Consider the following 13,324-nt stretch of genomic DNA (forward strand, 5'->3'; position numbering starts at 1 on the left):
AAGATCCACCCTGAAAATTGAACCTGAGTCAAAGCTTGTGTGAGGCTAGTTGATTTCAGAGTATGATCCCAGGTAGGGAGTATAGAGCAGGGGAAGTGAAACAAGGAAGGAGGAAAAGCCAGTCGAGGATGTGTTATCACCTTGGATGCTCTCCGGCCGCTGTTAACCCATTTCTCCTGGGACCTTTTGGTGAACCTGCATGAAATGGACCACTGACTTGTCCACCCAAAGGCAAAACACAGAAATGTTCATCTAAAAGTCTTTGTCCCCTTTGATCTAGGGTGGCCCTATTAGCTTTGATTCCTTATACTTCTAGACTACCAGGGCAGTCTTACTAGGTGAGAATCCACACATGGATCTCCGAGAAGCTCAAGGGCGGGACTCACACTGCAGGATTCTCAGCTCAGGGCAAGACTCTGAACTGCACTTGCAAAAGCTGCTCAAGGCTTGCATGGATCTGATGATTGCAACCGGAGGATTTTAAAAGTGTGTACAAGTTGTGTCCAACACAAAGAGTAGACAATTAGAAGAAAAATACTATATTGAGTCTAGACTGGGGTTAGGTGTTATCTAAGGAAAAACAATTTGAGAGGAGATTTAATGATTTTAATGATTCAAAAGACAGTGGCCTGCTATTGTATTTGGTTTCCAGAACCAATTTCTTTTTAATACTCTTGTTGCTTGTGATGAAATTATTTTCCAGAATAGTCATGAAATTAAGTAAGTAATAATGGTCAAAAAAAAGCACACAGTGATTTTTTTCCTTTATTGAATTTTATAATTATGATAAAGTAAAATAATACAAATATTAATAATGTAAAATTAATATCACAATACAAAAACGTGAGAACTAAAAATTAGCACTTGTTCTCTGGATCTTCAGGGATTGACTCACAACCTGCGACTGCTAACCTTCAACACACCCTGAAAGCAGTTCAGAGTGGAGTTCAGGCGTGAGGCACTCTGTGCTCTGGGAAAAATTGGCAGAACATGCTTTCAGATAGTTAGCTATTTTTGGGAGAAAATTTTATGAGCCCAATTCTTGCATCACCTCATATCTAAAAAAGCACTAACATCATTCATGGTGATGTCTGCTCCTCGTGACTAGCAGTAACCTTCTGAAAAAAATGTGTGCTCGATTGCATATACCTCCCCTTAACCCAAATCACGTATATATACGGCCCTTCCACCTCCACCTCCACCTCTTCAGAGCTGTTTCTCTGAGCTATCTGAAATGCTTCCTCTTGGGCTATAGTCCTCATTTTGTTCCAAATATAATTTAATTCACAACTCTTATGTTGTGCATTTTTTTTCCAGTTGACAAAAGGGAAACAAAAGGTGATGAGACTTTAAGAATTTGTTCTTGTAAAAGATAAAAAAAAACCCTCACAGTTTTCCATCTACATACCAGTCTATCACCGTAATGAATGATAATACTACATTTTTGTTTTGAGTCTGAAGTTCTGCAGACTTGTCCATTACTTTGTTAAAATCTATATGTTTTACATAGCAATGTTTAGTAAATAGCATAGCCAGATGAATTTTAATTCATGATTGAGAAAAATATTTTTATAAATTTTTAATTTCAATAAGTTTGTTTCACTTAACTTACAATTATCCAAAATTTTCTTGCATATAATAATTGGTTTGGTAGAAATTCATAAAAAATAAATTTAGAAAAATAAATATTAGTGTTCCTTAGCTTCATTCGATCCACTAATTTGAAGCATTCGTCCAGTTGTTAGTAAAAAATGATTGAGGTATTTGAACACCGTCTATTTGATTTTTCTGATGGCATAAAACTACTATCCTTTATTGTTTCTTTTGGTATATTCTAAATTTTATTGTTTTTCTTCCCACAAAAGTATTAACTTCCTTACATTTTCTTGTTGCAAAGTTAACAGCCTTCTCTATTTTTTCCTATGAACCAATCTTCAAGGGTTAATGTCAAGGCTTGGTGTTTCACTATGAGCAATTCAAGTCTTCTTCTGCTCATTTTCTATACATATGTATTTTTAATATTTGCATCTCAAATTTCATCTTCAATTGAAAGACAACTGAGAAAAAACACACAGAAGAAAGCAACACCTGATCTGTACTCACATTCTCTGGATCACTAAGTACTTCCTAAGTTGAATTAACTTTCAGAATTTATCTTGCCTGTACATACATCTCCGTAATGAACACTCCACCTTTTAAGGAAGTCTTTCGTGATTATATCTATACTCTGTAGCATTTTCTATTGGTGAGATGAGACTAGAAAGAATGGATTTATTTTTCATATTTTCAAAATACATCACCTGAGGAAATCCCTCTAAACAATGAATTCTGTTCATCTTTAGAGAATAATATGTTTAAGGAAGAAATGATTTTTTAGAATTAATTTTGTGACACTGTGTCTCAATACCATCATGCATATTGGCCACGATTATTGCCTTGTCATATTTTTGATGACCGTGTACTTGTTTCAGGCACTTTTCTGGGAAGTAGAGTAAAAGCTCAAAATTAATCCCTTTATTTCATCTTGGCCATCTTCAAGATTGATGTGCCTGATCAACTTGTATAAATGATCAAAGTGGAAGGCCTTGGGAATGCTGTTAAGAATTTCAAGCTACTTTGCATTTTTAATATCTGTAGCTATCTGTTCTTTGAGGTAATTTCCCAGAAAATGAATGTAATTATTTGGATCAATTTCTCTTCGGAAAAAAATAGCATATTAATTCTTAGAAAATGTTCTTTCAACTTTGGGTCATAATTTAAGACTAATTTCTTCAGTATCAACACAGTGTCCTTTATTTGCTGATGATATATATATTTTTTGCAATTAGGAAAAGAAAAATTTTGTTTGGCTGAAAGCATAATTAAGTCTAAATGTGATACATGATATATCATACTCTTTATCCACTTATATATAGTTTTCAGTTCTTTTGCAAAATCTTCTATTTTGTAAGAAGATAGATAGTCAGATATCTCAAGATCATGGATCCTAGGATATGCTTTTCATCAGTTTTTTTGTTTTGTTTTGTTTTGTTTGCTTCTGCTTTTTAGGGCCACTCTGCAGCATATGGAAATTCCCAGGCTAGGGGGCAAATTGGAGCTGCAGCTGCTCACCTACACCACAGCCACAGCAATGTGGGATACAAGCTGCATCTGCAACCTACACCAAAGCTCATGGCAATGCCAGATCCTTAACCCACTAGGCAAGGCAGGGATCAAACTCTCCTCCTCATGGGCACCAGTCAGGTTCCTTACCATTGAGCCACATAGGAAACTCCTCATCAAGTTTTAAAGTGATTATTATTATTATTATTGCTTTTTAGGGCTGCACTCAAAGCAAATGTAAGGTCCCAGGCTAGGGGTCTAATCAGAGCTGCTGCTGGTGGCCTACACCACAGACACAGCAATGCAAGATAGGAGCCTCATCTGTGACCCACACCACAGCTCACGGCAACGCCAGATCCTCAACCCACTGAGCAAGGCCAGGGATCCTGCATCCTCATGGATATTGGTCAGATCGTTTCTGCTGAACCATGATGGGAATTCTTAGAGTGATTTTTTTTAAGCTAGGCATTCCAATTTTTGTCTCATTACGTGCAAACGGATAGAAGAAACAATTCCTTAGTTTCAAGCAATTCATACAACTGTTAACATTTTCCCACCATATAGGAAGTGTGTAAACAGTATAAAAACCGTGGAGTTGACAAGAGTTGGTATCTTTCTTTGTATTCGTTTCATGCTCACTCAGCTGATTCCCTTCTCTTTTTTTTCAGTTTCTCAACTTTTCAATTTAATTTAATTTTTATATTGGATAGTAATTGCTTTACAATGTTGTGTTCATTTCAGGATACAGTAAAGTGATTCAGTTATACATATACATATATCCATTCTTTTTCAGCTTCTTTTCCCGTACGGGTTACTAGGGAATGTGGAGGAGAGTTCACTTCTTTTAACGAGGTTAACTCTCAGTCACAACAAACCATACTTAATTATTTATATCATAGTACATTAAAAATTTCTTTATAGATCTTCATCTAAGCCTTACTCTCAATCTTTGCAAGCATCTTTATTTGTATTATTGATTATTATCACTATTAGTGTTGATTCTTGATACTTTTTTCTTTTTTTAATTTTTAATGATTTTTATTTTTTCAATTATAGTTGGTTTATGGTGTTCTGTCAATGTTCTACCGTACAGCAAAGCGACCCACTCACACATACATATATACATCTCCAAATTCCTTCAGGAAAAGATAAAAAAGTAAAACTAGGGAGTTCCCATTGTGACTCAGTGATTAATGAACCCAACTAGTAACCATGAAGTTGTAGGTTCAATCCCTGGCCTCACTCATTGGGTTAAGGATCCAACGTTGCCATGAGCTGTGGTGTAGGTCGCAGACCCAACTCCGATCTGGCATTAGCGTGGCTCTGGCTTAGGCTGGCAGCTGCAGCTCCGATTAGACCCCTAGCCTGGGAACCTCCATATGCCATGGGTGCGGCCCTCAAAAAGCAAAAGACAAAAAAAAAAGAGTAAAACTACATAGTCAGTAGTTTTGTATTAAGTAAGCATCGTAACATTGACCCTTTGGTTATACCTAATATAAAGATCACTTAAGTTGTTTTTCACAAGTTAATCAACATATTTTATCACAGCCAAAACATAAAATGTTTTATTTGGGTAACTATTGAATTGCTCCACTGATGTGACATTTTATTTTCATGACTTATTTTGTTGTTTTTTTGAGATTTTTTTTGCCTTTTTGTTTTTTAGGGCTGCACTCGTGGCATATGGCGGTTCCCAGGTTAGGGGTCTAACCGGAGCTATAGCTGCTGGCCTGTACCACAGTCACAGCAACCCTGGATCTGAGCTGCATCTGCAGCCTACACCACAGCTCAAGGCAATGCCAGATCCTTAACCCACTAAGCAAGCCCAGGGATTGAACCTGAAACCTCATGGTTCCTAGTTGGATTAGTTTCCTCTGTGCATGACGGGAACTCCTTGTTTTCTGTTTTAAAACAAAATTGTAACAAAATAGAAAAATACCTTTCAATTTTAAACATATTATTAAAATCAATAAAATATTACATATGCAAACTAATTTGCACTTGAACAAAAATTGTACACTTTAGAGTTTGTGGATTATTTTGCTCTCTTATATTTTAAGATAAAAACCAAAACTTCCAATAATTATATGTAATGACAGAATGAAAACAATTTAGGTTTTGTTTCTTCATCAGTGGAATTAATGTACTATCACTTTTTATTTTGAATCGATCTTTGAAAAATAGTAATATGTAGTATTACTATACACTATATATAACCAAGTGAATTTAAATGATTACAAAACTTTAAAACTTACTTTAGTGAATGACTATATTTGAGTATATTGTATAACTGGAATTTCTCTGAATTAACTTCATGTAGTATACATTAGGGGCAAATAATAAAATAAATAAATTGGAAGCACACATTTACATTTTTAAATTGACCATACTAATTTTTTCTTTTTTCTTTCTTTCTTTTTTTTGTCTTTTTGCCTTTTCTAGGGCTGCTCCAGCGGCATGTGGAAGTTCCCAGGCTAGGGGTCTAATCGGAGCTGTAGCCTCTGGCCTACACCAGAGCCACAGCAACTTGGGATCTGAGCTGTGTCTGCAACCTATACCACAGCTCACAGCAACATGGGAGGGATCCTTAACCCACTGAGCAAGGCCATGGATAGAACCCACATCTCATGGTTCCTAATTGGATTCATTAACCACTGAGCCATGATGGGAACAGCAATAATAATTTTTTAAATTTAAACTAATTATTTTTACAGGGAAAAGTATTTTATTACTGATATTGTTTCAATTGTTGGGTCATAGTGATAATAAAAATATAAAACTTTAATTTTAGTTTGTTAAGTTATTTCTGTAAATTATGAGCTATCATGCACCCCCTTACTGCCTGCTCAGCAGCAGAATGCTAGGTATGCACTATCATGTGATAAAATGAAACTTAACATGGAGTAGGATTTTCTTTAATAATCAATGCTTTGGCAAACCTATTACTGACTGACTTGATATTTTTCACTGTAGGAACGCTTTTTTAAAATTTTTTAATGTTTAATGTTCTTTTTTGTTTTGTTTTGTTTTTTGTCTTTTTGCTGTTTCTTTGGGCCACTCCCGTGGCATATGGAGATTCCCAGGCTAGGGGTCCAGTTGGAGCTGTAGCTGCCAGCCTATGCCAGAGCCACAGCAACACGGGATCCGAGCCGCGTCTGCAACCTACACCACAGCTCACAGCAACACCGGATCGTTAACCCACTGAGCAAGGGCAACCTCATGGTTCCTAGTCGGATTCGTTAACCACTGCGCCACGACGGGAACTCCTAGGAACCCTTTTAAACTGAATTTAGAGAAAGTTAGAAAAAGATAAATATCTGGGTCAGAAAATAATGGGAATGAGAGAGGGGAGAGAGTATTCAGATCCAGCTAACATTACCACTTTAAGGAGGAATTTAAGTAGACTAGTTTAAGAAGCATAATTTTTTTTTCTTTTTGTCTTTTTAGGGCCGCACCCTTGGCATATGGAAGTTCCCAGGCTAGGGGTCTAATTGGAGCTGTTGCTGCTGGCCTGCGCCAGAGCCACAGCAAGGTCAGATCCGAGCCGCATCTGTGACCTATACCACAGCTCGTGGCAACACCAGATTTTTAACCCACTGAGTGAGGCCAGGGATCGAACCCGAAACCTCATGGTTCCTAGTCAGATTCGTTTCTGCTGCACCATGATGGGAACTCCTAAGAAGCATATTTAAGGTCATGAAATCAACTAATCTTTTCTCATAGGATGAGGAAGAGGCAAAGACAGAAATAAAAACTTGGGGGATGTTCCTTGATTACAGTAAAATTATATAAAACAAACACATGCTGTTCTATCCGTAGAAATTTCAAACTCTGTGAAAAGACATGTCAGAGATGTTCCTTACATGCACTGCTTACAGGAAACACGAAGCAGAAAGCTGGCTTCTTAGACCTCTGCAATTCCATGGTAAGAGCAAGTTCCCTGTTTTGCCTAAGATTTGAGTAGGCAATTTTGTTTTTTCTTTTGTAACAGAAGTGCTTCGAGTGACAATTACCACGTAGAATGCCAGGCGCCTGTCAAGTGTTCTGGAACGGCAGCCATTAGTCCCGCTATTGTTTTTTGGGCAGGAGCATGCGGCATGCAGAAGTTTCCAAGATCGAACGTAGGCCATAGCAGTGACCTGGGCCACTGCAGTGACAATACTGGATCCTTAACCCACTGAGCCACACAGGAATTCCAGTTCCACAATTATTAACTTTCAACGGATTGTGTAGTATATCAAGACATTCTGATGACCTAGTCGGCTTAAGCTCCAGAGTCACGTAGATCATAATACATGTATACCAGCAGCTTATTATTTTAGCTGTTTCTCATTTTCAAGTGTGTTGAATTGAAAAAACACACATGTATGATCATGTCTACTTCTTTTTCCCCCTTTCTAGATGCCCAGTCTTCACTGAAATGTAGTGAGATCTGTGCTTAACATATGCCTAAGTAGAGCTGGCACCTTTCTGACTCTTTTAATTGAGTTTAAGTAGCTCTCTTTGAAATTCGGTTCCTTTTTTTTTTTTAAATTGTTGATTATGTTCTTAACTGTTGTACTGCTTCAAAGTACAATCTATGTATCACTGACATAGAAAATGAAAGTTATGCTTCAAAGTTTGGAGTTTGCCACCCTTATGAAAAAGAAAAAGACTTCAAAAAGTCTTTGCTGAGAAGAAATGCTGCGCAAACGGTATATTTTAATAACCTGTTGTAAGATTGTAGCTTTTGAATAGATAATATTAAGAAAAAATTCAAAGGATAAATGAATGCCTATTATCATAAAATTATTAGCAATAATATGGTGTTAATAAGACAAGGAATTCCTTCATTTACTGGGTTTGGATTACTCTTTACTCTTCCATTCTTTTTAGGATTTACTTCTGAATCTTTTTTTTTTTTTTTGCTATTTCTTTTGGCCGCTTCTGCGGCATATGGAGGTTCCCAGGCTAGGGGTCCAATCGGAGCTGTAGCCGCTGGCCTACCTCAGAGCCACAGCAACGCGGGATCCGAGCCTCGTCTGCAACCTATACCACAGCTCACGGCAACGCCGGATCGTTAACCCGCTGAGCAAGGGCAGGGACCGAACCTGCAACCTCATGGTTCCTAGTCGGATTCGTTAACCACTGCGCCACGACGGGAACTCCACTTCTGAATCTTAAGAAAATGAGAACATGTTAAATTGTTCATGATAAACTTCTTCCATGGCTGTATTAGACAGCATGCTTCTGTATTATATGTGCTCAGAAGACTATTTTAGTGTCTCTGATAGCCTGATTATAACAGGGAAATTTTAAATTTTTAGATAAGCTCGAAGTTGAGGTTTTCTACACTGTAGATTTTATAACTTTATTATAGTTCTATGCATGGATCATGTACTTTTTCACTTGTAGACCTTAGCATTTGTGGTCTGCATAGTTCTTTAGATTCTTCTTCCCCACTCTTAAATTTCAAGTTTATTCGAAATATTCCCTTTGAAATACTTCCAGAGATCTTAAATTATAATTTCTCCCTATTTTGTGCTTCTGTTTTACCCTGCATTTTTCTCTATTTATTCAAATGTCTTAAAAGCTCCCCATGTCATTTCTGTAACTTGTGTCATTAGGTCTCCAGTTTTGTCTTCTTACCCCTCCATTTTTCCCTACTGCCAAGAACAGCATCTGATAATAATGTATCAATATTTGTTGAACAGGTGTTTAAATGAATGAATAACAAGGAGAGAACATGTTGAATGTGATGACAAGGGCAACATCCTGGGGTCTAGGCAGTTTATAGAAGAAAATAATGTTCACCCAATTAGTACTAGCTAAGAATAAGCCGTCATAAGAAAACTTGGAGTTCCTGTCATGGCTCAGCAGAAATAAATCTGACTAGCATCCATGAGGACACAAGTTCAATCCCTGGCTTTGCTCAGCGGGTTTAGGATCTGGCGTTGCTGTGAGCTGTGGTGTAGGTTGCAGACATGGCTCGGATCCCACGTGGCTATGGCTGCGGTGTAGGCTAGCAGTTTGACCCCTAGCCTGGGAAACTCGATATGCAGTGGGTGTGGTCCTAAAAAGACAAAAAAAAAAAAAGAAGAAAACAAGTTTCCTCAAATTTTAGTCTAACTCTAATTCTCCCACCATACACTGCCTTAATTAATCATTATCCTCTAATTATGATAAACTGAGAACAAAAAGAATGAATTGTTTAATAAATCATTTCTTTATTGTCAACCTTGGGTTAATATCTATGTTCATTTTTACTGATTTTTAGTAATTCAGGTGCATAAACCTTTTTCTAGAACTGTAACTCATTTGTTCTAATTTACGTGTCTAAAGAGCAAGAATTCTACTATCAATGAATAATGAATCACAGCAGCTGGACTTTTATTGCTGAGGAGATATATATAGTGCTATAAATAAATCAATATTGGTATTTATGTGCTGTGGCCGAAGTGTTTTTATTTTTTTCTTTTAAATTAATTAAGCCTTAATGAATTTTGCAAGTGATCTTGGACTTTAATGAAAAGTTGATGAGCAAACTATAAAGGGATTCCTTTATGAGGTATTAAAATAGAAAAATAGCAATGTGAGATGGCCTGCCTAGTAGAAAAGTACCTAGATTTTAAAGACCCAATTTGATCTCACTTTCTGATTATGCCTCCAGAAAATGTGTGAACAAAAATAGAATAGCTCATTGTTGTGGTAGAGGGGACAATGATGGGTGTGAGAAGCAGAGGAATAATGTGTCATCCCTGCACACAAAAAAAGAAAGAAAAGCACCTTCTCTTACCTCACCTTTGTGTCACACTTACGCTAGCTAATAAGTGCTTCCTTTAAATTTCCAACTTCTCTCATAAAGGGGAAATAAAAAATAGCATAGATCAGGAGAAAGAGGTCAGAAAGGATGTTTCTTATTTGTCCTCTCCTGAGTTCCTCCTTGCAAAGGAAGTAGTAAAAGAGTTTCATAAATACTCTTTTTAAAAGCTACTTAACAAAGATATTTATTTCTGATAAAAAACTAAGAGAAGATCAGATAAATTTTTCCTCGTTATCCTCTACTTGGAATTTATTCTGTAGGTGGTACATGTTATTTTATACGATTAGAATATCAAAAAAACAAATCCCAATTAGTACTTTTTCACACTACTTATATTTTCTTACAAGTCATTTCATTATATTCCTAAGTTACGTTCATTTAATTATTATAGACTTGCTTTATATAGATAAAATTAAAGAAGGTAGCATTAATATCTAATCAAATTTCCTTTTTTCCTCTTATTTAAAAAACACAGAAAACTGTTAAGAGTATCTGGCAGTAAACAGGTGTTACATACAAAGGATCCAATATTAGGTTCATCTCAAGCTTTTTTCTGCAATTATTTTAACAAAAGGCAGTGACCTTATTTCCACAGCATTTGTAGGAAAATATTTGTTCTTCAATACTCATATACCCAATTTTACCCTAGTTTGAAAGAATAGATGAACTCAGGATGGTAACAACCACAAAATTGATTAATTCTAATTAAACATTATATATTTTCCATGTCACTATAATATTTTATTTAAATTTTAATGATTAGATTTTTATTATATCATTCAATCAGTTCTTTAAAGAAGAAACTTTAGTAATAAAATCTTGATTTTAATAGTGAAAGCAAATTACCTATATTAAAATAATTTGTTAAAAGTTAACATTCCCAATAGTCAGTCAGTCATCTGTTTCTAAAATTTAACCATTAAAACAAACAGCATGAATTGAGTTTGTTTCTAAGGCCCAAATTCCTTCTTGCTAGAACCCCAGGGGACTCAGACTTTTTGTTTGATAAAATAATATGTGTCCTGTGTATCTTAACCACATCCCCATTAACACAGGAAGAAAGGGGTACCTAAATTAGTGTGGAGAAAATGCTCTGCTCTCCATAGTATTCTGTCTATGATGAAGGCAATGTGAGGGTTCTGACAGTTGTTCGTTTTCTTCTTGACACCCATATTTTTCTGAAGCACCATGAGTTTCTATCAAGACCTGATCATCCAAAACACTTTATCACTCTTCTACATAATCTTTAAAGGTGAATGGAAATATTACACTGATTTTATTAATTTCTTTAAAATATGTTTATGAATATCTATTCTATGTTAGGCATATTGAAATATAATTGAGAACTACTTTGCTTTTTTCTAGATGAGGAAATGAATCAAATAAATAATTACATGTGGCAGTTGAAAATTTTCGTAAGAACTCTCCCATAAAGGATATAAAAGGGAAATAGAATTGAAATTAGCAAAGTGAAAAGTGAGAACAAATCTATAGCTATTGTTAATTATGTAGACACATCAAAGTTATAAAGTTAAGTAGAACAGAAAAAAAATGGAAAATGTTTCTTTACCTGCCATTTCCTGATTGGAAAAAGCTGTACTTAACTCTGCATTGTATAGGAATTTTTTATAAACATTTGATAGAAAGGAATGCCCGTATAAACATACCTTTGGATTGAAAAACAAATGAGTGATTTTGTACTAAATACTCATAACAAAGTTCCTCAGAATGCATTCTCTTATCTGGGAACAGGCATGTCGTGGATGGTTATATTACCATAGTGACGGCCTCATTAATTAAAAGTTGTCCAAACATCGTAGTTTACTTACAATATTGCGTTAGTTTCAGGTATACAGCAAGGTGACTCAATTATATGTGTGTGTGCGTGTATTTATATGTGTATGTTATATATATATCAGTCTGTTCTGTTTTACTAAATACATTTGTATTTACTATTTTTTAGATTTCATGTACACATGGTATCATACAGTATTCATATTTCTCTGTGTGACTTATTTCAATAAGCATAATATTCCCTAGGTCCATCCATGTTGCTGCAAATGGCAGAATTTCATTCTTTTTTTATGGCTGGGTAATATTCCATTGTGTGTATATGTGTGTGTGAATATATATCTTCATTATCTATTAGTCTGTTGATGGACATACCTCTGCTATGAACATTAGGATGCATATTTCTTTTCCAATTGGTGTTTATATGTTTTGTGGATATATATCTAGGGGTAGAATTGCATTATTTATTATACAGTAATTGTATTTTTCTTTTTTATTTGAATTTTTACATCTCAGGTCATAATTTTAATTGGTTTATGGTTTATTTCTTTTACTTTATGTGTGTGTGTGTGTATATATATATATATATATATATATATATCCCGTATAGTTTAATACAGAATATTGAGTAGATTTCCCTGTAATTTTTAATTATCTATTTTATATATAGTTGTATATATAGGTTAATCCCATCCCCCTAGTTTATCCCCCACACCCACAGTTTGGTTTTTGGTAACCATAAGTTTGACTTCAAAATCTGTGAGTTTGGTTCTGTTTTATAAATAAGTTCTTCTGTATTATTTTTTAGGTTCTACATATAGTATCTGTCTTTGACTTATTTCACTTAGTATAATAATCTCTAGGTCCATCTAGGTTGCTACAAATGGCATTATTTCATTCTTTCTTATGGCTGAGTAATATTCCATTGTATATATATGTACAATGTCTTATGTATCTATTCCTCTGTTAGACATTTAGGTTGCTTCCAAGCCTTGGCTATTGTAAGTAGTGCTGCATTGAACACTGAAGTGCATGTATCTTTTCAAATTACTGTTTTCTCTGGATATATGACCAGGAGTTGGCTTGCTGGATCGTATGGTAGTTCTATATTGAGTTTTTGAAGGAAACTTCATACTGTTTTCCATAGTGGTTGTGCCAATTTACATTCCGCCAACGGTGTAGGAGGGTTTCTTTTCCTCCACACCCTCCCCAGATTTATTTATTTATTTATTTTTGTCTTTTTGTTGTTGTTGTTTGCTATTTCTTGGGCCGCTCCTGCGGCATATGGAGATTCCCAGGCTAGGGGTTGAATCGGAGCTGTAGCCACCGGCCTACGCCAGAGCCACAGCAACGCGGGATCCGAGCCGCGTCTGCAACCTACACCACAGCTCACGGCAACGCCGGATCGTGAACCCACTGAGCAAGGGCAGGGACCGAACCCGCAACCTCATGGTTCCTAGTCGGATTTGTTAACCACTGCGCCACGACGGGAACTCCCCCAGATTTATTATTTGTAGACTTGATGATGGCCATTCTGACCTGGGTGAGGTGAAACTTATTGTAGGTTTGATTTGCATTTCTCTTATAATTAGAAATGTTGAGCATCTTTTCATCTCCTTATTGGTCATC

General features: G+C 35.8%; 1 long non-coding RNA gene across 2 annotated transcripts in view; it reads left to right on the top strand.

Annotated features, from left to right (window-relative positions):
- LOC146403595 (uncharacterized) overlaps positions 1-13,324 on the top strand; it is a 97,607-nt gene that overhangs the window by 57,084 nt on the left and 27,199 nt on the right. For both annotated transcript variants that reach the window (XR_014845495.1, XR_014845494.1), the window contains exon 2: positions 6,922-7,027. This is a non-coding gene — a long non-coding RNA (uncharacterized LOC146403595). The remainder of the gene's footprint in view (positions 1-6,921; positions 7,028-13,324) is intronic.

The sequence above is a fragment of the Sus scrofa genome, chromosome 5, assembly GCF_054392235.1.
Source record: "Sus scrofa isolate SSC_HxYL_T2T_F1_AM1 chromosome 5, Sscrofa_HxYL_maternal_Yorkshire_Landrace_v2.0, whole genome shotgun sequence".
Classification (NCBI taxonomy): domain Eukaryota; kingdom Metazoa; phylum Chordata; class Mammalia; order Artiodactyla; family Suidae; genus Sus; species Sus scrofa.